This window comes from Rattus norvegicus, chromosome 8 (genome assembly GCF_021556685.1).
Source record: "Rattus norvegicus strain SHRSP/BbbUtx chromosome 8, alternate assembly SHRSP_T2T, whole genome shotgun sequence".
NCBI classification, from domain to species: Eukaryota; Metazoa; Chordata; class Mammalia; order Rodentia; family Muridae; genus Rattus; species Rattus norvegicus.
This window is the reverse complement of record NC_141541.1, coordinates 123,981,612-124,005,547: the sequence shown is the minus strand read 5'-3', so window position 1 is coordinate 124,005,547 and position 23,936 is coordinate 123,981,612. Positions and strand designations below refer to the sequence as shown.

The following is a 23,936-nucleotide window of genomic DNA, read 5'->3' as shown; positions in this document are numbered from 1 at the left end:
ATTAGAGACTCTTCCTCAAACACTCGTGGGGACTTGATTTAGGAAAATATCTCAGTGCTGGCATCTGGCTTCCACACACACCCACAGGGCAAGCACACCTGTACACCCAAAGAAATGGGCCAATGCAATGGGTGGATTTTAATGAATGAATGAGGAATTCCACTGAGTTCTGTTATGAAAGCAATGGCTTTAAAATTAGTTATTACTCACTTCCTGCCTTACTGACCTGTTTTCTGGAGCTTATACGTGTCTTTACACAGATCAGCTTCCTGAAGTAAATTCCTGGCTTTACTGTGCTCACAAACGCACAGGAAATCTAGGTTGAGAAATTCCTAGTACTTAGCCTTTTCTCTTCCAATGGGTTCAAGCTCCTAAAGCCAGCTTTGTGCTATCTACTTGCTAAATGCTAGACCACACATCCTGTTGCTGAACCTTGAAACCCTGGGGAAGAGATCCTGAGCCACAATTACTGTTGGCTGTGGGCAGTGCAGATGTTGAAGAGCATGGAAAAAATTGACAACATGATTGGCTGTGTGATTTGCATCAGCCAATGGGACACCAGGAAGCAAGATTCCATGAAAGCTATAACAGGGCCTGACTCAGTTGCGTGTTCGTCATGGAAGGGGAATTCCTGTATATCAGCTGACCCTTAGTCTGGGCCTCCAGAGGAGGACATAGGGACCATCTTTCAAGTTCTATAACGAAGCTGTATCAAACATAAGGGAAGAATATTCCCCTGACGGAACGAGAGGCTGAGCACACAACCATCCTAAAGGACAAGCTAATTTTCATAAAGTTCATGGGTAATGACTGTGTGTGTGAGTGTGCGTGCACGTGTGTGTATGTGTGTGTGCGTGCACGTGTGTGTATGTGTGCGTGCGTGCATGTGCGTGCGTGCGTGTGCGTGCGTGTGTGTGTGTGTGTGTGTGTGTGTGTGTGTGTGCTTGTGCTATGGCATGCATGTGAAGGTCAGAGGACAATCTTTTGGGACCTAGTCCTCCGCTGGTCTGTGTTTCCGCCTTGCCGTTGGGATACCGCAGTGAGTGTAGCAGGCCAGCCACCCAGGAAAGGCAGCGAACAGTCAGTGCATCATTGGGCTCCACACCTGCCTAGCCACAGGGATGTCGGAATGCAGCACATGGGCTGCTCGGCGGGCAGGATGCAATCCAAAGATCCCTAGCCTGACCAGAACTAAAGGCTCCTCGGGGCTCTGGCCTGGCCTGTAAGTGTCACAGTTCCTAGAGGGAAAGGCAGGGCAGGGCAAGTGGCAAGTAGCTGCAGGCAGCCAGGAGCCACAGCAGGAGCCACTAGGTGATAGGGGAAGTGTTTGCCATCAACTGCAATCGGCACCAGTAGCCAGCAAACTCCTCCCAGGAGTAGTGATCCAGGCGCATAAGACAGCCACCTCAGATGACTCTTGGGGAAATAACTCACACACTTTATTCCTTGTGGACAGGGACCTTAAAAACACTTCAGAGGTGGGGTGGGACTCAGAGGAAGATGCTCCCCCTTGGCTCAGGCTGAGATGTTAGGGATGCTTTATTTGCAAGGGGAAGGACTTCAGGTGTTGTCCTTACATGACCAATTGTCATGGTGCTCCTAGTGGGGTGTCATAGTCACATGTTCTAGGACAGGTAGAGTCTGGCAGGGAGCTGATTCTAATGCCTACCATTCTCAATTATGAGATTTACCAGGGTTTTGAACCTGCATCAACCTTACTAGTTCTTCTGTCTGGTGGCATGGTCCACTTGCCCCATCGTCCCACCTCCCCCACAATCCTCCCCTTCCACCTTGTTGAAGCAGAGCTTTTCCTGTTATTTCAGCTGCCAAGACTCATACTCCAAGGAATGCTGGGATTGCAGAGGTGAACCACTATGTCTAACTTTTTAGCATGAGCTCTAGGGATAACAGGATGGCAGACTTCTGTAGCAAACGCATTCACTTGCTGTGTAACCCCTGTATTAGGGTTACTTCTGTATTAGTCAGGTTTTCTATTGCTGTGAAAAACCGCCATAGGCAGGGCAGCTTAGAGAAGGCAGGGTTTATTCTGGCTTTGCAGTGCCAGAGAGTTGCTAGTGCATGATGGGGGAACGGAGGTAGCTGGTAGCAGGCAACTGGAACAGCAGCTCACATCTTTAGCCTCAAACGGGAGCTGAAGAAGAATTATCATAGTGATGGTATCCCAGGGAGCAAAGTGGCTCACCTCATAGCGGCCTGAAAATGGAACGAGGGAAATAGGAAAACAAAAAACAAAAAACAAAAACAAAAGACAGCATAAGCAAAGAGTAAGGGGAGAGCCAACAAGTCTAACATCTAATTGCTCCAACTGGGCTCCATTTCCTGGTAATCCACAGAAGTATGAATTTATCAAATTTGGTCTGCACCTTCCTGACCAGTTGCCTCTCAATAGTGCTAACAATTGGAGATCAGGACCTCTGTACATCGCCAGTCAGGGATAATCATATGCAACCACAGTTAAGAGAGGAGGTGGCTTCCTAAACCTGCCTCTCAACACTTACTGTTACTTAAATAACACTTCTTGTTACTTTGTAACACATCTTCATTCCTAGACCCTCCCAAGTAACTAACCCTATGTCTGCATTGCCAAGACACAGCAATCCTTGCTCCTTTCTGTACTTTTGTTGCTGTTCTTTGGTTGTTTGATTGATTGATTGATTGGTTGGTTGGTTGGTTGGTTGGTTGGTTGGTTGGTTGGTTGGTTTTCAAGACAGGATGTCACTGTGTAGCTCTGTCTGCCCTGGATCTGATTATTGTAGACCAGGCTAGACTCAACCTCAGAGATCCACCAGCCTCTGCCCGTCAAGTGCTAGGATTAAAGGCGTGAGCCAGTATGCCCAGCAATCTAATGTTTCTAGAGAGGAATTTCAACACGTACTAAAGAACCATTTTAGATTTCGAACTAGGATCATGTTAAGCATATCTGGCAACATTTAGGAACAATGGCCCTTTAAAAACTAATGCTAATACAGAAGGTGCAAGAACATAATGTACTCTCTGCCTTCTGACATTTGATGTGCATTTAGAAGGGTTTACACTTTTTTCACACAAATGTAACAAGTGTCATGATTTCCTATGTTACACCCGTTGAAGATTTGAAAAGAATAATTTTTTGTTACACCTTTTACCAGGCTGTTTGAGGAAACTTTTCATGAATCTTTTTTTTTCTACCTCCATTGACTAGGTTTTACACATACTCAATATTGTAATTCAGAAACGTGGCATTTTTACTCATCTCTCTAGTATTACGGTTTTCAGTTTAGCCTCCCCACTGTTTTCCCATGAGTCTCTGGGCACATGAAAGGTATTGATTTTTATTTCCCACCTTTCCTCTGATTGTGGTTTTAGTAGAATCATCTCTAGTCCCTCATCATGAAGTATAACACTGCCTGCTGCGTTGTCAATATCTTTCGAAGGTTAGTCAATTCCCTTCCTTTCTCAGTTTATTAATTATTTTATGTGTTATTGGCATTGCATTTAAGCCACTGTCTTTACTATTAGCTCCTAAGACAAGTGAGTTCTGAAAAATGTATCCGTTGTTATTGCACACTCTATTATTAGGTTTTAAAAGTGGGTTTATTAAAACTGTTGTAAAGAACTTACAAATAAAAGGCGTCACAGAGAAAAACTAACCGGACCCAAAGGCTGCCCGTCACCCTGAACGTCTGTCTATCAGGACAGGTAGTCAGGAGCTGGGGAGCGCGTCAAGATGGATCCATAGGTTCACTACCTAATATATTTTTAGGCACTTACTCACCACTGAAAAGTTCAAGACAGTTAAAACCAGAGAAACGAATTAGCTCTCGCTCGTGTCCATTCCACGCACAGTTATTAGTTTATCCAACAGTGCTGTATCCATGCATTTCTGAGTTGTGGGGATAACTGTTATGCTGTTAATTCCCAACCAGGCATGTGGTACACACCTTTAATCTCAGCAGAGGCAGGTGGATGTCTGAGTTTGAGGTAGACCTGGTCTACCTAAAGAGTTCCAGGCCAGCCAGGGCTAAGACCATGTCTCAAAAGTAAGACAAAACAAATAAGACAAAACCAAAAAGCCCCTTCAAGATAGTTGTATGCTTGTTCATAAATCTTGCTACTGTTTCTTTATTAGCTTTAGATTTGGGTCAAAGCTGGGTAGCTAGATGTGTGGTCTGTCTTTTTCTCTCTTTCTGAGGTAGCCTCATTGGCCATGGAGAAGGCAATGTTTAAACCAAGATTAGAGAGGAGTAGAGTGAGGCATGCAAATGCTTGGGGATGTGAGGCACAGAGACAGACACTGATTGTCGCAGTAAATTGATACACTTGCGTGTGCACGCTTCTCACCACCCACTGAAATGTTTTGGATCCACGAATGAAAGGCACAAACACACACACACACACACACACACACACACACACACACACACACACAGGCTTATTTCTTAATATACCTTAACCAACTCAATGGCTGGGCCATTCCTGGAACTCCGTGTGATTAACACACTCCCCTCCAATATTCCTGAGTTAATACTTGCCAAATCTATATTTCATCTCTTCTACCCCAGACACAATTGTGGAGAGTGATTCCTGGGGCTGCTTTCCTCTACTCTTACATGTCGGTGGGCTCTCTCTCCTGCACCCTTCCCTGTGTGGTCTCTGTCCCACTCCCTTTCATGGCCGGACTCTTCTTCTCTCTGTGCTTCTTGCCTGGGAATCCTAAAAGTCTGTCTTCTGCCCAGTCATTGGCTGTTGGCAACTTTATTTCCCAGTCAGAGCCAACTTGGGGCAGGCTTCTTTCAGCTTGCATGCAGGACATTGCAAACAGGTTTTTGGGTAACATAATTAGCATGAGAACTTAAGCCACTACAACTGCTGATACTGGTCTCTAAACCGGTGGCTTCATTAGTATACCAGGCTTAGCCCTGCAGCCAAGGGGTTAAAGATCTGGAAGAAATGGTCACTTTTCCCCTTGAGTCTAGGAAAAAGACGGTATTGATTAGTCTGCTAGAAAGAAAACTATGGGAGAAAACACCACAACGTATTCAGAGGTGGTAAGGAAATGTTCTGTCTTCGTGTAGAGGACACCTATGGAGTCCCTGTTAAAGACATTGCTTCAAATGGGCAGTGAGAGTAGGGTTTCCCCAGGTAAAGGAAGATCTCTCTCTCTCTCTCTCTCTCTCTCTCTCTCTCTCCATTCACACACACACACACACACACACACACTCAGAGAGAGAGAGAGAGAGAGAGAGAGAGAGAGAGAGAGAGAGAGAGATCTGGATCAGTGACTAGCATACCTGGTATTGAATACCATAGAAGGGATGCACAAGGGAGTATGCCCCAAAAAGCTTGAAGGAGTCACATCGTATTCTGCAAACCCAGGCTGTTATTTAAGGGCTCACATAAGACAGGTGAACAATTTGATCACATTTTGGCTTAGAAAAGCATCTAGTACCCTGTGCCAAGCATATTGAGATAGATACAGACCTGAAGCCAGGAGGAGGGATGGGGTGTTCACTTGAAAAAGAACAGAAAGGAAGATGGTGGAGAAGCAAGCACAGGAGAGGAGGAGGAGGAGGAGGATGATGAGGATGATGATGATGACGATGATGACAAAGATGAGGAGGAAGAGAAGGAGGAGGAGGAAGAGGAAGAGGAGGAGGAAGAGGAGGAGGAAGAGGAGGAGGAGGAAGAGGAGGAAGAGGAGGAGGAGGAAGAGGAGGAGGAGGAAGAGGAGGAGGAGGAAGAGGAGGAGGAGGAAGAGGAGGAGGAGGAGGAGGAAGAGGAGGAGGAGGAAGAGGAGGAGGAGGAAGAGGAGGAGGAGGAAGAGGAGGAGGAAGAGAAGGAGGAGGAAGAGGAGGAGGAAAAGGAGGAGGAGGAAGAAGAGGAGGAAAAGGAAGAGGAGGAGGAAGAGGAAGAGGAGGAGGAGGAGGGGGGAGGAGGGGAAGCTGTTGTGAGGCTCTTAACAATGGGTGGGCTCTGATAACTCCCTGGAAGGAGAGAGAAGGCTCCCTCAGCACAGGGTGATCCCGCCTTTCTGGGCTGCGTGACATCCTGTGGAGTGGACTTTCTCTCACCTAAGGAGTAATGGACAAGGAAGGAGTGACAGAAAGGTGCCCTCCATCAAGACATTCAATGTCAAATAAAAGGCACAGGAATCAAACTCCCAGACGTGTATGGTCTAACTCCCTTTCTTCAAAAGCACTACAGCTTTCCCTAATATGTCAAGTCTACGGTCCTGCTTTATTTGGGGCTCAATTCTCCCAATGTTTGCTTTCATGATTCTAAAAGACCAACTGAACGCAGAGGCTGTGTGTTCGTCAGATTTCCAGAGGCCTTTCCAATCCCCAGGAGATGCTGATAATCTGGACATTCCCATCTTAGCTGTTGGAAGCATCCGTGCAAGCAGCCCAGGGTTTCGAAGACTTCAGAGCTCTTGTTCGGTTTTGGCTTTGCCTAGAACCCCACGTCTGTTATTGTTCCCCACCCAGGCACACAAGCCTCCGACTGTAGGAAGCCTTCAGTAATGATGTTTGCGCGGCCGTCACTTAAAGGACAAAGGATTACGTCTAAGAGTGCCCTTGTAATTGCATTGTTCCCATAGAGTGGAAACTTGGCTCTGCCCTTTCCAGTTTGCTTCGCCATGCATGCGTGTGCTGATGTGTCCCCCGTGTTTGGGAAATGTCACTGAAGCTAGAAGGCACCTGTGTTCCGTCTCCTCCAGTTCTCTTCCACCTTGCCCCTCATTCGTCCTACTGAGTGTATGCTGACGAGTTTTGTGCCAACTCGACAGGAGCTCCAGTTATCTGAGAAGAGGGAACCTCAGCTGAGAAAATGTCTCTGTAAGATTCAGCGGCAGGGCGTTTTCTTAATTAGTGATTGGTGGGGGAGGGCCCAGCCCTTTGTGGGTGGTGCCACCCCTGGGCTGCTGGTGCTGGTTTAACAAGAGAGCAGACTGAGCAGCCAATAACACCCCTCTATGGTCTTTGCATCAGCTCCTGCCGCCAGGTTCCTGCTCTGAGTTCCAGGCCTGAGTTGCATAAGTTAGATAAATCCTTTTCTTCCCAACTGACACTGGATTGTGGTGCTTTATCACAGTGGTAATAACTCTAACTAGAACAGACGTTGATACCAGGATAGTGGGATGATGCTAAGACAGAACTGACCATGTTGTTTGGGGGAGGATTGTGGGAAGACTTCGGAACGTTGGGTGAGAAAAGCCACTGAGTATTGGGAGCCTGGTGATCTCTTCTGTTTGACCTGAGGTCTTGGAAGATAAGAAGGTTGAGGGAAAGGCTGACAGTGGAGGCCTGGCTTTGTCAAGTTCCAGAGGGAAGTTTGAGTTTCACTTAAAGATGCTGTTGTGAGTTGAGAATCTGTGGCTCTGGTTTGCTGGGACTGAAGAATCAGCTGTGGCTAACAAGAGACTAGAAACACTGATGTAAAGCCTTTATTTTGTTAACACAATGCACACTGGTTGGCTGGGGCTGAAGAATCAGCTGTGATTAAGAGATTAGTGTCACTGAGGTAAAGCCTTCTGAGAAGGGTTTGCACTCAGTCAGTCTATGCAAGATGTGCTCTGGAGATTTGGCCAAGGTCATATCTCCTGCTGGTAGCCGACCTCGGTAGTGTAAGAGTCGCCCAGGTGGTACTGGTTTTGAAGGCGTGGTTGTGGATTTAGCTCAGTGGTAGAGCGCTTGCCTAGCAAGCGCAAGGCCCTGGGTTCGGTCCCCAGCTCCGAGAAAAAAAAAAAAAAAGAATATGAAGGCCTGAAGAGAGCAGCTGAGGCTGGGCGCTGTTACAGGGCTGGCGTCCTGAAGAGAGCCTTGCAGAGGCTGTTGGCGAAAGGGCAGCACACTCTATAAACAAGCAACTTTTCTTTTATTATTCTTGGAAACATAATGAAAGTGTGTATCTGTATAATGAATACTACACAAGTTCAAAGAAGTTCAACCCTAATAACTCCAAGGAGAAAATTCCAGTGTCCGACATGCAAATGACTACATAGATTCTGGAGTGCCCATCCCACTATTACAATAGTGGACCACTATTACACGATAAAAACCCAAACATGTTTGAAGAAAAATAAATCACATTATGTTAAATCACAATCTTAAATAATCATGGTGGATCCCAGGTTGGACTCCCAGCCTCTAGAATGGTGCAGTGCTCAATTCGTGTGTTCAGCCATAAAGCTTGTATTGATTTCTTCTGGTGAACTTGGAAAACTGGTACAGGAGGTAGCTTTAGATTCTGCGATGCTTCCCATGTGTATAGACCAGAAGAGGTTTATTTGAAAGAGAAAATGAAAATTTGTTTTAATATTTAATCTCTAATATGTGTGTGTGTGTGTGTGTGTGTGTGTGTGTGTGTGTGTTGTATAATCTGTAAATTGAAACTGACTCACTAAACACTTTGTTAAATAGACCTCATGGTCATCTTTCCCTAGGTCAAAGGCTCTCCTCTCTCCTCCCTTTCTCTTGTGTCTCAGATCAGAGTTCCCATTGTACATTGTTCTGTGGTTTTATTTTACTTCAGTTCTTTGTTTGACAGAGGGTCTACATTGTTCTGTGGCTCTATTTTATTTCAGTTCTTTGCTTGACAGAGGTTCCTCTCATAATTAACCTAGACTTTGTATCAATCGCATAGCTTCTTTATTCCTTGGCCTTTTTTCTCCTATATAAAATTGGTTGGTATATTAATATCACTGTGCTGTGTTGAAAGGTGAGTTGTGAGCACTGGAATGCCAGTGTCACTGAAACCCCCCTGCACCTCAGCATCACCGTCATTTCAGAATGACTCTGTTGCCTCTCTCTCCAGTCCATTCTTGCTCTATTTAACCACTAAATGTGTTGGTTCCGCTGCCATCATGAGATTTTCCCCCCATTCTAATTTCCAATTATTTGTTACGATTTTTGTTTAAATATTTACACCATGTCAGATAAACTTACCCACCTCTCTTGGTAATTTTATTGTATTTAGTTTACTGAGGTAGTTCAAGGATTTTAGGCTTGTCTTCAACTGAGGCAACGTGCTGTTTTCTTCTCACAGTGTTAATGTTTAGCTAAAGTCAACTCATCTTTGGCTTTCCCACCCATTGTTTGATATTCATGCGTCTATAATATATTTATTCAGCTTTTGGTCTTGATTTAAGTAATCTGGGTAGTTTTGTATTGGCTTAAATAGTGTTTATAAAGTATAAATCATTTTCTTCCTTGCCGCCTTTCCTTTTTGTTCTTTTAAAGACTTGATTATGTTGAAAGTATTTCAACATGTATTTATTGTATCCTATGACTCCTCTTTTTTGCTTGTTGATTTCTGCACTTATGGTTATTAGTTACTCTTATTTTTTCTCTTTGTATGTGTGTGGTAAGGTTGTATTTGTATGTGTAGTGTGCAGTATGTGGTGTTGGAGAGGAATTTTAATCCAGCAATATGGCTGCTTTGGCAAAGGATCACATCCTTTTCTAAGTCGACATGATCTGGCTGCATTGCAGACACACCCTTGGGACACACCGTTAATCCCAGATGATGAAAGTAAGAAGGTTAGTATGTAGAAGGAAGCATCCAAGTTTGAAAGTGACATTTAGGGCAGACAAAGTGATGACTCAAGAGAAAGACTCGACAGGCTGAGTTAGAGATAGGACATGCTCAATACTCATGAGAACAGCACAGGAAAGGGAGGCTACTTTAGAGCAGCCCAGGGAAAGAGACAGAGAGGAGGCAGTTTTACCAGGGCAGTTTTATGGAAACAGGTTGTGGGTGAAGACAAAAATGAGCCAGAGAATGAGAAAGGACCCAGAAGATTAGAACAGATTGACAGACTTAGTTTGAGGCCAAGCAGAACAATTCAGTCAAAAACAGAGAAAAGCTAGTTTGAAACAGTCAGCTTGGAGAGGAGTTTTGAGCCAAAAAATCTGAGGTGAACCAGGGAACCAGAGTTCAGAAAGAACTGAAAGATAAAAGTTTTAAAGTTGCCCCCCTAGACACAAAGTTTAGAGCAGAAAAAAAAAAAAACAAAACAGGTTAGGCCCCAGAATTGTATGTTCCAAAAAGCCTCTCCTAGGGCTATAGAATAGATAATTACATTGGCCAGCTCAACAGCTTTCTCCCAGAAACTAGCTGACCATAAATCTTAGAGAACAATCTTGAGAAGCAGGAAACAACTTCTCCTAGGAACTAGCAGACCATGAAGTTAAACAATCTGAGAAGTAGGAGACAGCTTCTCCTAGGAAACAGTCTTGGGGGACAGAGTTCTTCCTTGTGATTTTCCACTATTATTCTACACACTTTCCAATGACGCCATCCCTGCCCCCTCGAGCTGTGGTTTCTCCCTTTAAATACCTCTTCTCCCAGCCTCTCGGGGTCGAACTCCACTGCCCCTGCGTGGGATACGAGTCTCGCCCCCAGTGCACTGGTTGCTATCGATAAACCTCATGTGATTACAACAAGGACGGTCTTGTGTGAGTTCTTGGGGGGTTGCATCATCCCGAGACTTGAGTGAGGGTCTCCTCACTCAGGGGGTCTTTCAGAATGAGAAAGGGTGAGTTCATCCAGCAGTAAGCACTCAAGATAACAGTTACATCTGTGAATAAAAGTTACCATCACATGTGTGCAGGTATGTGTGCAGTGCATACGAGTGCAAGGCTGTTCAAGCCTGTGCATGTGCATGCAGAGGCCAGAGGAGGATGATAGTGGCCTTTGTCTACTCTTTTCCTCTTGTTCTTATGAACCTGGGTATTGATGAATGGGAAGATGACAGTTCTGGTAGGATGGAGGCCCAAAAACTCACAGGACCCACCTATTCTGCTCCCCAAAGAGAAATTACAAGCATATGCTGCTATGCCTACCTGTCACATGGGTACTAGGGATTTGAACTTGGGTCCTTATGCTTTCAGGCCAAATACTTTACCCACTGAGCTATACCCCTAGCACCTGGGAATCATTGTTGCCCCACTGTGATGAAACACTTTATAAAGATGATGTAATGAAACAAGGATATTAGCAAAGATCACAGTTTAAGAGGCCATCACCACTGGCTCTATGTTTCTGGGTCCATAGTGAGGCAGAACATCATGGGTAGAGGAAGACACAACATAGGGTACTCGCTTTTGGCCACTAGGAAGTAGAAAGGGAGGCAGGAACAAGCTGTGGACAGGATACCTCTTCCAAATGCCCCCCAGTGAACTAATTCATTACTTCAGGGTGGCCTGGCCTCCTAAGGATTCCAGAATCTCCCTAAACAGCCATCAGCTCTGGACCAGGCCTCTTGGAGGAGACTTTTTATATTCATAAATAAAAGTTACCTTTACAGGTGTGTGTGCATAACAGCATACCTCCTAAAATCCCTACATAGACTGTACTTTACATTTTGTGTTTCTGGACTTTGTTTAATAGTAAGTTATTTTTAAAGTCATTTGTTACAGTCTGAAGAGCAGTTCAGAGGTTAGGAGTGTGCACTGCCCTTGCAGAGAGCTCGAGGTCTGTTGGGAGAAGAACCACAGTTGCCTATAACTCCAGGCTCTTCTGGCCTCCTCAGGAGCTGCACACAACTTTGAAAAATATATTTGGAAAGAAATCTTGTATCAATTGGTGGAGTTATGTGAAATTGGTGATGTTCCATATACCCAATATAGATACATGTGTGTGTATGTCTGTATCTTCACAGAAATACTTTCTCAATGATTCTTGTCTTTTGGATGAGTGGGACACTAAAACTGATTTGAATCCACACGTATCTCTTTGTACAGTCAATAATGTAAATAGTAGAGCAATTATTTTGCTCTATTTTATATCTTCCTGCAGTTTTTAATTAGCAATGCACAGTTTGGAGTAGTAAAAAAATATACAAAATATGAAACATAAATGAAACCTTTTCACCTGCAATCATACCCTTTACCAATTTGTGTTTTTTTTTCTCCCCAAGGGCAGTCACATGAGCATGCATGCAAGGGAAAATGTACCTGCTGGTTTGTGTTTTCATTGTTATCTAAGTAACAATACATCTTACATATAGAATAGGTTGGCTCCTGTTCCTGGCTGAATAACATTTCAATACACAGCTATGCCAAAATTGATTCATCTAATATTGCTGTAATTTTATACTAAACCGATACTTCTAAAATGTAGTGTTTTTGGCAGCCCCCATGGCATGTTGTATATGCAATCCCCATGGCATGTTGCATATGCAACAAAGAATATTTGATGAAGAAAGGTTGAGAAGAAGTACTGGTTTGCCCAGGTAGGTGAGGTATTTAAATGTTCGGTGGCTAGTATTAAAAGCTCTGTGATAGAAGTCAGATGCTAAGGTTCCTTTAAAGTACCATTTCAGGCTGGAAAACCATTGTTGCCTGATAAAATAAGACTTATTCTTGGTCCCAAATAAAGATACTGAGATAAGGTTCCTCTTCTGATAAAGTCCTTCCTCTTGGTGTATGGTCACTAGGGAAGGTAGTCAAATGAGGCCTTGGAAGCCATTGAGAATGGGCCTCCATGTTTCCTTGGGTTGTTCTCCCGTTTAGAATGCCATATAAAATGAGGTCTCAGGAATTTGTCGAAAGCCACTACGGAAAAAATTACTGCCTTCTTTTTTCAAAATTAGATTTGAATTCTAACCCTAGGTAAAGATGTGGCCTTCTGATCTGCCTCAGATATTAAAATATTATACATCACTATCTCTCCCCTTAAACATTAATGTGCCTTGGTCTGTCCGTCCTATGGTTTAAAAGACCACTCTCAGGAAAGCGGATTCATCTGAAGAGATGCTAAGGAGATGGGAGGAATAATTGTCCCCTCAATGAGATCATGAGAATCCTGCCCTTGAGGCGGTCACTAGGAGAGCTTCGTTTCTCTTTCCTCCTGGAATTCCCAACTCTTCTGCCCTGTTCCTTCTTCCTCAGACTCTAATGAAGTGCTCCTCATGTTTCCTGTTGAATTCGTTTTCACTTTCTATTAATGCGACAGAGACCCATAAGAGATGCCAATTCCCCCAGCTTTGGCCCTCCATGTGTGTCAGTGAAACGAGGGCAAGGGTGTCGGTGCACTGTGAGCAATGGGATAAGGCTGAGGCTGCGGAAGAGAGAGCAGAGATGTGGTGTCTTTGGCTGTCAGTGCTCAGTGTCTTTCAGAAGGGGTGGGCATTCTGAACAAATGAATGGTTTGTGTCTACCTACCAATGAGCTTCCCTGCTTTTATAACCATATTGACAAGAATCAGCTTAAGGGAGGAAGGATTCATAGTTCAGAGGCTATGAGCCACCATGGTAGGGAAATTATGGTTGTATGGGGCAGAGAAATACAATGCCGGAGCTCAGACATTACTCAGGATTACTCATTTTCTTTCTTCTGTGTGTTCAGTCTAAATCCCCAGCCCACGGGATGGTGCCACCGACATCCAGAGTGGGTTGTCCCCTCTTTTAATCTTCTCCCCTGAAGCACCTCATCAATACTCCAATTAACCAACACAGTGACAACAGTGGAAGTTTCTAGAACATTCCTAGCAGAGTGAATGGATCATAAGAGCTTGAACCCATGCTTGGGGCTATCCCAGAATGAGAACTGTATCACTGAGGCAAAAATAATCCCAACCGTTATTTGGTTGGCTGACTGGTTGACTCTTTTTTTCCTAAACAGGATCTCAGTATATGATCCAGTTGACCTCAGACTCAGTGTGTAGCCCAAGCCCACCTTGAGCGCTCAGTCTGTCTTGCTTGCCTGTGAGTCCAGAGTGCACAGGTGTGTGTACACAACCAGGTTCCGGTGTTCTTCATTCATTGATTCTCTTGAGACACTCCTGAGAGTTCAGGTCTAAATAAGAGTGCTTGGTCAAGGTCCTGTCACAGAGCCTCTGTTCGTCTGTGTGCTTTCCTTCAAGGATGTTTTCTTCCCTGCCTAACCCCAAGCACAGGCAATGAGGGCCGTTTGTTAATTCAGTCTGGGTCCCTTCCACTGTCCCAGTGCCCTCTGCCAACATCCAGGTAAAGTTCCCTCTAAGTGTGGCTCCCAAGGAGACGGAATTCCGAAAAGAGAGAAAGCTTGACTGGACCCGGGAGGGTGTGGATGGTCTCGTCTGATCACCCTAAAACTGCTTCTTCCTTTCACGCTCATTTCTGTATCCTGAGTTATCACATCAGGACCACTGAATGATGCTCCACCAAGTGGGAGCTCCTAGCCCATGGTGGGATCTGCAGTGACCTCATAAACCTGTGGCACTGTGACATCATCAGCCTGTGGTGAGTATGTAGCCTTGCGTCTCCAGCTGTTTCAGCTAGAAGGAACTGGAGAACTAACTCTATGGGGACTCTGAGCATTTTACACCTCTAAACCAAACCCCAAAATAACTGTGTTAATTGTGTGTGTGTGTGTGTGTGAGAGAGAGAGAGAGAGAGAGAGAGAGAGAGAGAGAGAGAGAGAGAAGACAGACAAGACAGACATACATATGGAGAAAAAGTCTGTGTGAGAGTGAGAGAGAGAGGCAGACAGACAGAGACAGATGCACACACACACACACACACACACACACACACATGCACAGAGGGGGAGAGAGAGAGAAAGAGAGAGAGAGAAAGAGAGAGAGAGAGAGAATACTTGTGTATGTGGAGGACAAAGGACAACCTCAGTGCCGTTACTCAGATTTCTGTTTCTACCTTTTTCTTTTGGAGACAGGATCTCTTACTGATCTGGAAATAAGCAAGGCTCTCTGCAAACCCCAGGGTTCAGCCTGGTTCCACCCCTTGGGCACTGGAGTTAAAGATGCCAGCCGCCAGAGCAGGTCTGTGGGTGCAGCTCCTTGGACAGTGCCAGGCTGAGTTTACTGACTGAGCTGTCAGACTGCTTGGTTTCCTTCTTCAGAACCTGGCCTTCTCTCAGAGGTTGAATGGCTCTGGCTTGGCCTGCCTATACTTTCCAAGTCCATTTCCCTAACCTTCTTCCTGTGACTAACTCTTCTGGGAGCTGATAACACTAAATTCAGTCTGAGGGTGGGTGAACTTGAACAGTAGACAGAGTTAGAAGGAGAATGTAAATCCAGCTGGCAGTTCAGCTAGTCCACAGTTCAGCCATCCTCACCAACCACTGGCTGCAAAATATTCTTTTGCACTATAAGGCACATGGCTGTCTCGGAGCCAACCATGAATGAGAGGTGACTTTGAGGAGAGATGAGCCATACTTCTGCGCGAGGGCCACATAAACAGAAGAGCCAGGTTTGGGTCTCCTAGGCAGACTGTCACTGTGCCCTCTGGGAAAGTTCAGTGTCTGTCGCCAGGGAGGAGGCCTCTAGCAGCCTCCAGCTTACAATTGTGGGAAAGCCTAAAAGTAGGCATTTCAAGCTTCCCCTGGGCTCTTGTTCTCCATCAGATACAAGTAGAAACAGAACCTAGTTAACATGGCTGGCCTGCAGGACCCGGTTTCAAGACTTTCAATTCTCTTTTTGGTCCTCAGGCACTAGGCTGACCACTCCCCTCCTTGCAATTAGGGACAGATATATCAAGGTGCATCCTAAAGTTAGGTAAGGAACATCCTTCATCAGATGGCTCTCCCAACAGAGGGAGACCTGCTTCTAGTGTGAGGACACAGACTTCCTTTCTGTGCTTGCAATGATCTTCCCTGGTTTGTTAAAGGTCAATCAAGTACAGCCCCATGCAGCCAGACTTAAAGCATTAGGTATGGGGACAGCCTGGGGTAGGGGGAACTGAGTGAGACTTTGCCTCAAGAAACAAAGAAACAAAAAGCAAAAAACACCACCAACAGCAAAACAAACACACTGACAAAAGACAAACAGAAAGGATCATAGGAATCTTTGAAAGAAATAAAGAAAATGAGAAAGAAAAGAGAAAGAAAAAGAGAGAGAAAGAAAAAGAAAGAGAAAGAAAGGAAGGAAGAAAAAGCAAGCAAGCAAAGAAGAGAAAGAAAGAAAAGAAAAGAAAAAAAGAAGGAAGAAAAGAAAGAAGAAAAAGAAGAAAAGAAGGAAGGCAGAAAGGTGAGACCCTTCCAGGTAAAAATCGCTGTGACTCCTCCTATTTCCAGATCATCAGGCACCAGCAGGACACTGGCTCTGCCACAGATCTTAGTATTTCACCAATAAAGAAGCAACCCCCTTCTGACAGAGAACTGAGTTTTGCCAGGTGATTCAGGTAATAACGATCTTCATGAATGCCAAGAACACATGTGCAGTGACATTTCGACCAGTTGCTTCACAACTTTTTCAAGTCCTGGGAATAAAAGAGTTTTGGATCAACTGTAGATTTTTTTTTTTTTTTGGTTCTTTTTTTTTTTCGGAGCTGGGGAACTGTAGATTTTTGAAAACTCAGAAAGTATCCAAGGCAATGCATTAGTATAGAAAATCTATTGTTATTTCCTGTCCCGCGCTATCGTCTTGCCAGCAAGAATGCACGCGGACACCAGGATCCTTCTGCAGCAAAGCGTTTTTGCATCTTGAAGAGGAGAGATGCCGCGGCCCCAGAGAGTGTTAGCTTTATATCCCCCAAAGCAACGTGTTCCTTCCTGATTGGCCGCATAGCCGTGATCTCATTGGCACGCCCCGGGGTGGGCAAAGACTTGGCGCGAACACACCCTTGCGCATGCGCACTGCGTCCTTCGGGGGTGGACAATAGCTGTGCCCTGTACTAACAGACAACAGCTGGTACGGGTGGCTACCAACATCTTCCCCCCCCCCCCAAAAAAAAACAACCAAAGTAACCAAGCAACCAAATGAATTCCAACAGAATTCCAAGAAGCTGAATTGGGTTTTCTCCACTACCATGGCTGTGTCTTTTGAGTGTATGTAGACTTAAAGGAACTGATTGTTTCTCCCTCTTTTGCCTCCGTGAGGGCTGTTGACATTCCTCATAGAATGGTAACTGGATCCAGGAGCAGACTTTTCCAGTGAATGAGAAATGTTCTCTAAGGGAAATTAGGGCAAGGCTCCAGAAAGGAACTGAAGCTGAGACCACAGAGGAGTGCTGCTCACTGGCTTGCTCACCCTGATTGCTAAAACTTACTGCCTAGAGGTGATATTACTCACAATGATCTGGGCTCTCCCACATTAGTCATTCATCAAAAAAAAAAATCCTACACACCAATGTCTACAAACCAATCTGATGGAGGGATTTTCTCAACTGAGGTTCCCTCTTTGCAGATGACTCTAACTTGTGTCAAGTGGACAAACAACCAGAAAACAACAGCCTAACCAGTGTAAGGGGAGCACATATTTTTGTGCTAACCCTAGAAATCACAGAATTTACTCTATTGATTAAGGTTATCACAAATTTCCCTTGAAGTTTATAAGGAGATAATTTTCCAACTCGATGTGAGAAGAATATGGAGTTATGTTCATTGTAAGTAAAGCATGGAGGGGCTGGCAAGATGGATTGGCAGGTGGAGGAGCTTGCCAGAAAGCCTGAGGATCTGAGTTCAACATCCATAACCCACATGCTAGAAGATAAACTGGCTCCTGTTGTCCTCTAACCTCCACACAAATTATGGCATACACACACACACACACACACACACACACACACACACACACACACACACATATATATATATATATATATATATATATGGAGCAGGGGGCAGGGGTAGAGGGAGAGAGTAAATGGTAACTTTTTTTTAAAAAGTAATTTTAAAGAAGGCATGTAGGCTAAAGTATCTTGGTGAACCATCCTTGGAAAATTCAATCTGCTACAAGGAGATGTTGATATCTGGTTTATGAATCTTTTCTCTAAAGTGTCTTTCCTTTTCCCTGTGGGAAAATATCAGCCACTTCACTGGTTGGATTTTCCCACTAAAATTTCATCAGTTAGTGGCTGTAGGATATAGCGTCTTTTATTTATTTAATAGTGCATGGTATTCCTTGTAAACACCTTTCTTCTTATCCTCTTTGCCATTCTGAACTTTGTGAAGCTCAATTTTCTCTTGTATGCAATAGGATAACATCCTATGTTAAGCACAGTAGGCAAAGAGAAGACCTACACATGCAGTTAGTCCCACACAGGTCGTTGGAACAGGCTTCCCTGGATTCTTACTAGACAAAGCCATGGGGACATTGACCATAATAGACTCTGTGCCCTACTCACCCATTGTGGGAACAAGGTGATGCCCAAGAGAAGAGAACTCCTATGTGTCCAGAGAACATGGAGCTCCTCGAGCAAGAAGACAGACCTGTTGAGAAGGACGTCTACTCCCTTAGGTGCTGACTGTCATGGGATTTGAGGATCCAAAGTTCTCCGAGTTAGTTTATCAGATTGCCCCAATAGTTAAAATGCTTGAAAGGGCATTTGACATTGGTCAATGTCCCTATCACATTATCTGTTGTTGCCTCACTCTTGGGTCTAATCCCCTGAGCACCCTTCTTTTCAAGCACACTGAACGTGCTAACAGGGAAATAGGCTGCATAAGCACAAGTGTATATAAGAGAGTATCATGGCCATAGTTAGCAGTGATTGTTAATGAATAACTGTAACTTGTCCCCATGGGTCTGTGAACTATGGTGGGATCAGCTAAGGGTGGACAGATACAGCCTGGATTGGCTTAGCTTTCTACCAGATGTTCCAAACCAATTTTCTAAAAAGAGCAATGGAGCTTTGACTATGCCTCACACTGATGGCTGGGAGAGCAGAACAAGCAGAAACGTGCAAGAACCCTTGAGACCTTGGCCCGCAACAGACACACTGTCCACGGACATATTCTCTTCATACAGGTATATATGAATCCCAGAGGAGAAAAAGTGTACTTCACCTGCTGTGCTGCCTAACTTAAACTGTCAACTTGATATAATATAGCAACATCCCCCGAAAGGTAAGCCTAGTGAGAAATTCCCCAAATGCATTAGTATAGAAAATCTATTCTTATTTTCTCCCAAATAACTAAAGCACTAGACACTAGAAGGTGGGAGTGTCTGTAGAGGGCTGTCTTAATTATTAATTGACCCAGTCCATCTTGACTGTCTTTATTTTTAATAAATCCAGCCCATCATGAGTGGCGCCATTCCCTAGGCAGGAGGTCCTGAACTGTGTAAGAGCAGAGAAAGCTGGCTGAGTACTAAGGATTGAACATCCAAGCTAGGGTTCGCATATTTATTCTCCTTGTTCTTGATCATGAATGTGATGCTTGAAGAACTTTCCTTGACTGACACACAGCAATGGACTCGAACCTGAATCTGTGAGCCTAGCAAATGCTTTCTTTTCTCAGTTGCTTTTTTATCTGGGTGATTTCTATCAAAAATGAAACCGTAGCACCTCTTGAGGTGGGAAGACTAGACACACACAGTGGTGTCCACCATCTTGTTTCCTTTTCACATATACTTATTGGTAAAGACACCATGTTTTTTCCTCCTGAATGACATTTAAACTACCCGCCACTTTTACTGTCTCACTCTAAACTCTGATTTCTAACCAGTGATATCTGTTGGTTCATTTCTTTCTGAGGGACAATTACTGATAATTTAGGTGTAACTATAGGATTCGTTTATAGAGGTGGGGGAGGGGGGTTTTGAGAAGTCCAACTTTAAAGGATGACAAGTGGGACCCTGTTGTTTGAATGTGAAATGTCTCCTACAGATTTTCGTGTCTATGGTCTCCAGCTCATGGTGATGTTCGGGGAGGTGGTGATTCCTATATGGGGTAGAGGTGGGGGAGGAAAGAGTCAATGCAGGTGGGCCTTGAGGTTTTATACCTGGCCCTACTTCCTGCCTGCCCTCTGCTTCCTGACTGACTCATGTTTCTATCCTGGTGACTTTCCTAACATAGTATACCTTATCCCTCTTTAAACCAAGAGTCGTCATGAACCTTTTCTTCTGAAATTTGCTTTTGTAAGCTATTTTGTCACAAGGAGAAGAAACTAAAACACCACACCTTTGGGGTTGGGTGCATGTGGACAGGATCAGCTGAACCGGGATGGCTCTGCTCTGTTCCTCTCTGAACACCCGAAAGGATGACATAAACCCCATCTGTCTCCATTTGAGGACCAGGCCTGATTTCAAAAAGAGGGTCATAAGGCTCTAGCTCCAGAGACAGGCCATAAGTCCCAGAAACTAGGTCATAAAACTTCCTCCCAAGGAACAGCCTGGGGATAACCACAGAAATGGAGAACTCTCTTATCTCAGGATGGGCCATCTGTGTTGGTAAGCCCCATCTCACCCTATGGTTAACCTGGTTAACCGTTCATGACATAGGAATGCAGACCACTGACCGCCTGTGACCCCTAATACCCACCAATGAAATTTTAGATTACCTAATCCTTCTAGAGAGTTCCCTCTGGTTCCCTATAAGAAGGCCTGTGTGCCTTTGTCTGGTGTCACCATTTTGGAGAATGGCTGACCTCTGAGTGCTGGTTGCTTCTGCAGAGTAAAGGTTCTTTGTCTTTGGACACTTGAGTCTGGGGTCTTCCTTCAGCGGCTTTTGGACCCTTACCCTTTGTTCTCCTCTCCAGCCTTAATCCCAAAATAAGACACCAAAATTTCTATAAGTATAAGTAATGAGAGGTCCTCAATAAGGTCAATGCATGATGCACATCTATTTTGAAAGACCACACCTTCAACAACCACAAAGCAGAGGAAGCTGGCTGAAATGGAGCAAGGCTATAGACCTCAAAGTTTCTCTCCAGTCACGTAGTTCCTCCAGAAAAGCTCCACCTCCTAACAGCTCTATGACCTTACCAAACTACACTATCAACTGGGGACCATGTGTTCAAATATGTGAGCCAGTCGGAGACATCTCTCATTCAAACAACCACACAAGTTTCTCATAGTTCTCCCTTGCTACCCTCCTAGGTTTGCTGTAGAACATCTAGTGAAGGCTGAGTTTCGGATGTTCAGTGAATATGTATACATTTCATTATAATTGGCTCCAAGATATTGTATAGGACATCTATTTACACACAAAAAAATGTTCTTTACTGTTTACCAGACATCCACATTTACACGGTATCTTTACATGGTATCTTACACCTTCATTTGTTCAGTGGGACAACCCTAAAACCTACCCAAAGATTGATTCAACTTAACTGGAAAGTTCTTGCTGTCCTTGACAAATAGACTAGATTTGCATACTTATGATTTAAGTCACCATCACCGTAGTGCTCGCTCTTTTCCTTAGACGCAATACGCTTGAGCCATCTTTGATCTCAAAGACACTCATCCTCATACCTGTCTCAAGGACCACTGAGTTCAGCATGGCTTCCCATCTGTAGTGAATTGTAACCTTTCTCTCAAAATGCTTCCAAATGGTTTGGCCCGTGGTGGTTCTGGTTCAGAGTTTTAAAGTTCTGCTAATGTCCCCACTGCCACGTTTTAATTACTTCCAGTCAGGTCTCTTCCTCCTCTGTGGAGTCTGATATTATCCAGAAGAGAAGCATCTGCTTGATGCAAGACTGAACCCCATCTGCCGTCTCCCAGGGTTTCTGGTCTCTCTCATATTCTCCTGCCGTCGGTTAAAGTCTGATTTCCTCTCAGCAGAAAAAAGGCAATTGCTTCATCATTATTGTTAGACCCTGAAACCCTCTTCTCAATGTACTTTTTAAAAACGGGAGCACATACGGATAACTGCCAACGTTGATCCAGGTCAGATTTCCCTTGACCAAAGGAAGGTAAGAGATTTCCAGAACATTCTGCTCCACTGACAGAACACAACTTTTGACTCCATTGTGACAAAATAGAACAGAGAACTGAGAGTCACCTAGGAGTTGGTAAAGTGCTGGCTTAGAAAACGTGAGAACTGGAGTTTGAGTGACAGGACAACATGAGAAGCCAGGCATAGTGACATGCGGAGTGATATTGGTTCACTTTAGGTAGGAGGTGTGCTTAGAGTCCACTGGGGTCACAGATGAGGAGGAGCTAGGGCCCTCTTCCCCAGCTGATGTTAGCCACCTGCTTGTCTCAGATCTCTTACGTTGTGGGTGGTCATCTGGGATCAGAAATGAAAGCAGGCCAAACCCTACAACATTCACTGAGTATGGTTTTCTGTATTGAACTAATAGGAAGGGGGCTAAGCTAGAAGAATATGAAGACTGTTTCTAAAGCACCAGCCTATGGCAGGGATTGGAGGCAAGAATTTCTCACACTCAGGGACTTTACAAACCATTGTCTAGAGTCAAGTCAGCCATTTTTTAATTTTTCTCCACATTGAGTCCCTTTCTGCAGAACAGTATATTAAAAACTATCTTGTTTCACCTCTTCCCTTCATGTATTACAGAGTGAGGGTCTTGTAAGGAACAGTAACTCCAGATCCAGGAAGGCAGACACAGGAAGACCTGGGGACTCATCAACCAGGCAGCCTATTCAAATTGGTAAACTCCTGATGTCTGTCATATGGATATATACTCACTTGAATGTACACACACACACACACACACCACAAAGAATCACAAACATTAAACTGAAAAAACCTCTTGTAGCATTCACCATGGTATACAGCTGAGAGAAAATGTTAAATAATTCTAAGCAGGCAAGTAGAAAACAAGGTACGACCCAATCTGTAAGTGATGTTAAAATTGTTGTTGCTGAAAGGAAACTAGAGGAAGAAAGGTGGGCATGGGATGATGTCACTGAGCCCCACTGGAGCTCAGAGGGCTAAGATCTCAGAGCGCCAGAAGACAAGGATTAAGCCTCCCTATTAAGGTCCTCCCTACAAGGATAAGTGATGTAAACCCAGCTCTTTAGCAACCTTACACACCAAGGATGCTATCCTGGTCATTGCAATTGTTTTCGAAGACTAAGATGGCTTCCTAAATATCCCAGCACACAGCAGATCTGAGGACAGGCCACCCCTTCACTTGGGATTACTTTCACCTTGGTTGGAGGCTTTCTCCTGTTGCTTGACTTCCTTCATGCGAAAACCAGGGCACTTGGAAGCAATGCCTGTCTGAATAGGTGCAGAGTACTTGCTGGTGGACCAGCCCTTGGCTGAGAGATGCTCAAAAGTCAGTGTCTGCAGGTCTCTGCTCACAGCCCTCTTCTTCTATTTCTCTCCTCAAGTCTTTCTATCTCCATCACACCCTTTTCACCCCTGTGGACCCCACGTGTTCACCCCCACAGATGCACATGTGTAACAATTAGAAGAGGACCAGCATAAGAAAGAACAGGTGGTAATTATTTTCCTGAGTCTGGGTTAATAGAATAATCCCAAGATCCATCCATTTCCTTGAGGGTCTTGTTTCATTTTTAAGAGGTAAAATTTCATTCCCTTCCCCTCGAATAGGGCCTGGTGGATTGACAGGTTTCTGACAAACATGGAGAAACTGACTTACAGATTTTAGAGGTACAGCTCCCTCTCTCTTTGAGACACGCTCTTTAGGAGCGCAGGGCCATCCTGTAAAAATGTCAAAACAGCTGGAAGCCACCGTGATCCTAAGGAGAGACCTCTTAGAGATAGAAAGAGATGCCAAGCTCAGTCATTCTGGTATCCGTCTGTTGACATCTTCCCGGCTCAGTTGGGAGAAAAAAAGACTCCAAGGTGATGTTAGTGACGGCTACACTGTGGTGACAAACAGAGGAGACCCTCCTGAGTGACAGCATCCTGTCTGGGTCCAGTCAGCTCCTGGAACCGTGAGCAATGACACCCACCAGTCACCCCCCGCTGCTGTCTATCACTAAGCTCCTTTGGGGGATGGTCACAGGGACACAGTGTCAAACCACATCCTCTACTTGTAAATAATGGGGCTCTCAGTGGTGTCTCCCTCTGTTAATTTTGCAATCTTGGAGGACACAATCACAGTTTTCTTCTTTGAAAAATGTGGAAGATACCCCAGGAGCAGAGCTTCTGTGTGAAACAAGAAAACACAAGGGGAATGTCTAAAAGCTGTAAACCTCTACATTAACTTGGATGTTGTTATCAAACACTGCCATGAGAAGCACTTCCCAGTACCCAGGGCACTGGGTCATTTTCAAACCCTTGCTTATCGTCATGCATGTTTACTGGGTCCATTTTACAGGAAGGGAGGTTAAGTCTA

The 23,936-nt window shown here is 44.6% G+C and overlaps 2 long non-coding RNA genes across 2 annotated transcripts; both read right to left on the bottom strand.

The window, feature by feature from the left end:
- Positions 1-2,026: 2,026 nt before the first annotated feature.
- Positions 2,027-21,616, bottom strand: LOC148004371 (uncharacterized). Its single transcript, XR_015628104.1, has 2 exons — positions 21,136-21,616; positions 2,027-2,214 (listed from the first exon to the last, which is right to left on the bottom strand). It is a non-coding gene; the product is annotated as an uncharacterized LOC148004371 (long non-coding RNA).
- LOC148004372 (uncharacterized) lies at positions 7,429-14,189 on the bottom strand. The gene is made up of 2 exons (XR_015628106.1): positions 13,680-14,189; positions 7,429-7,829 (listed from the first exon to the last, which is right to left on the bottom strand). It is a non-coding gene; the product is annotated as an uncharacterized LOC148004372 (long non-coding RNA).
- Positions 21,617-23,936: the final 2,320 nt, after the last annotated feature.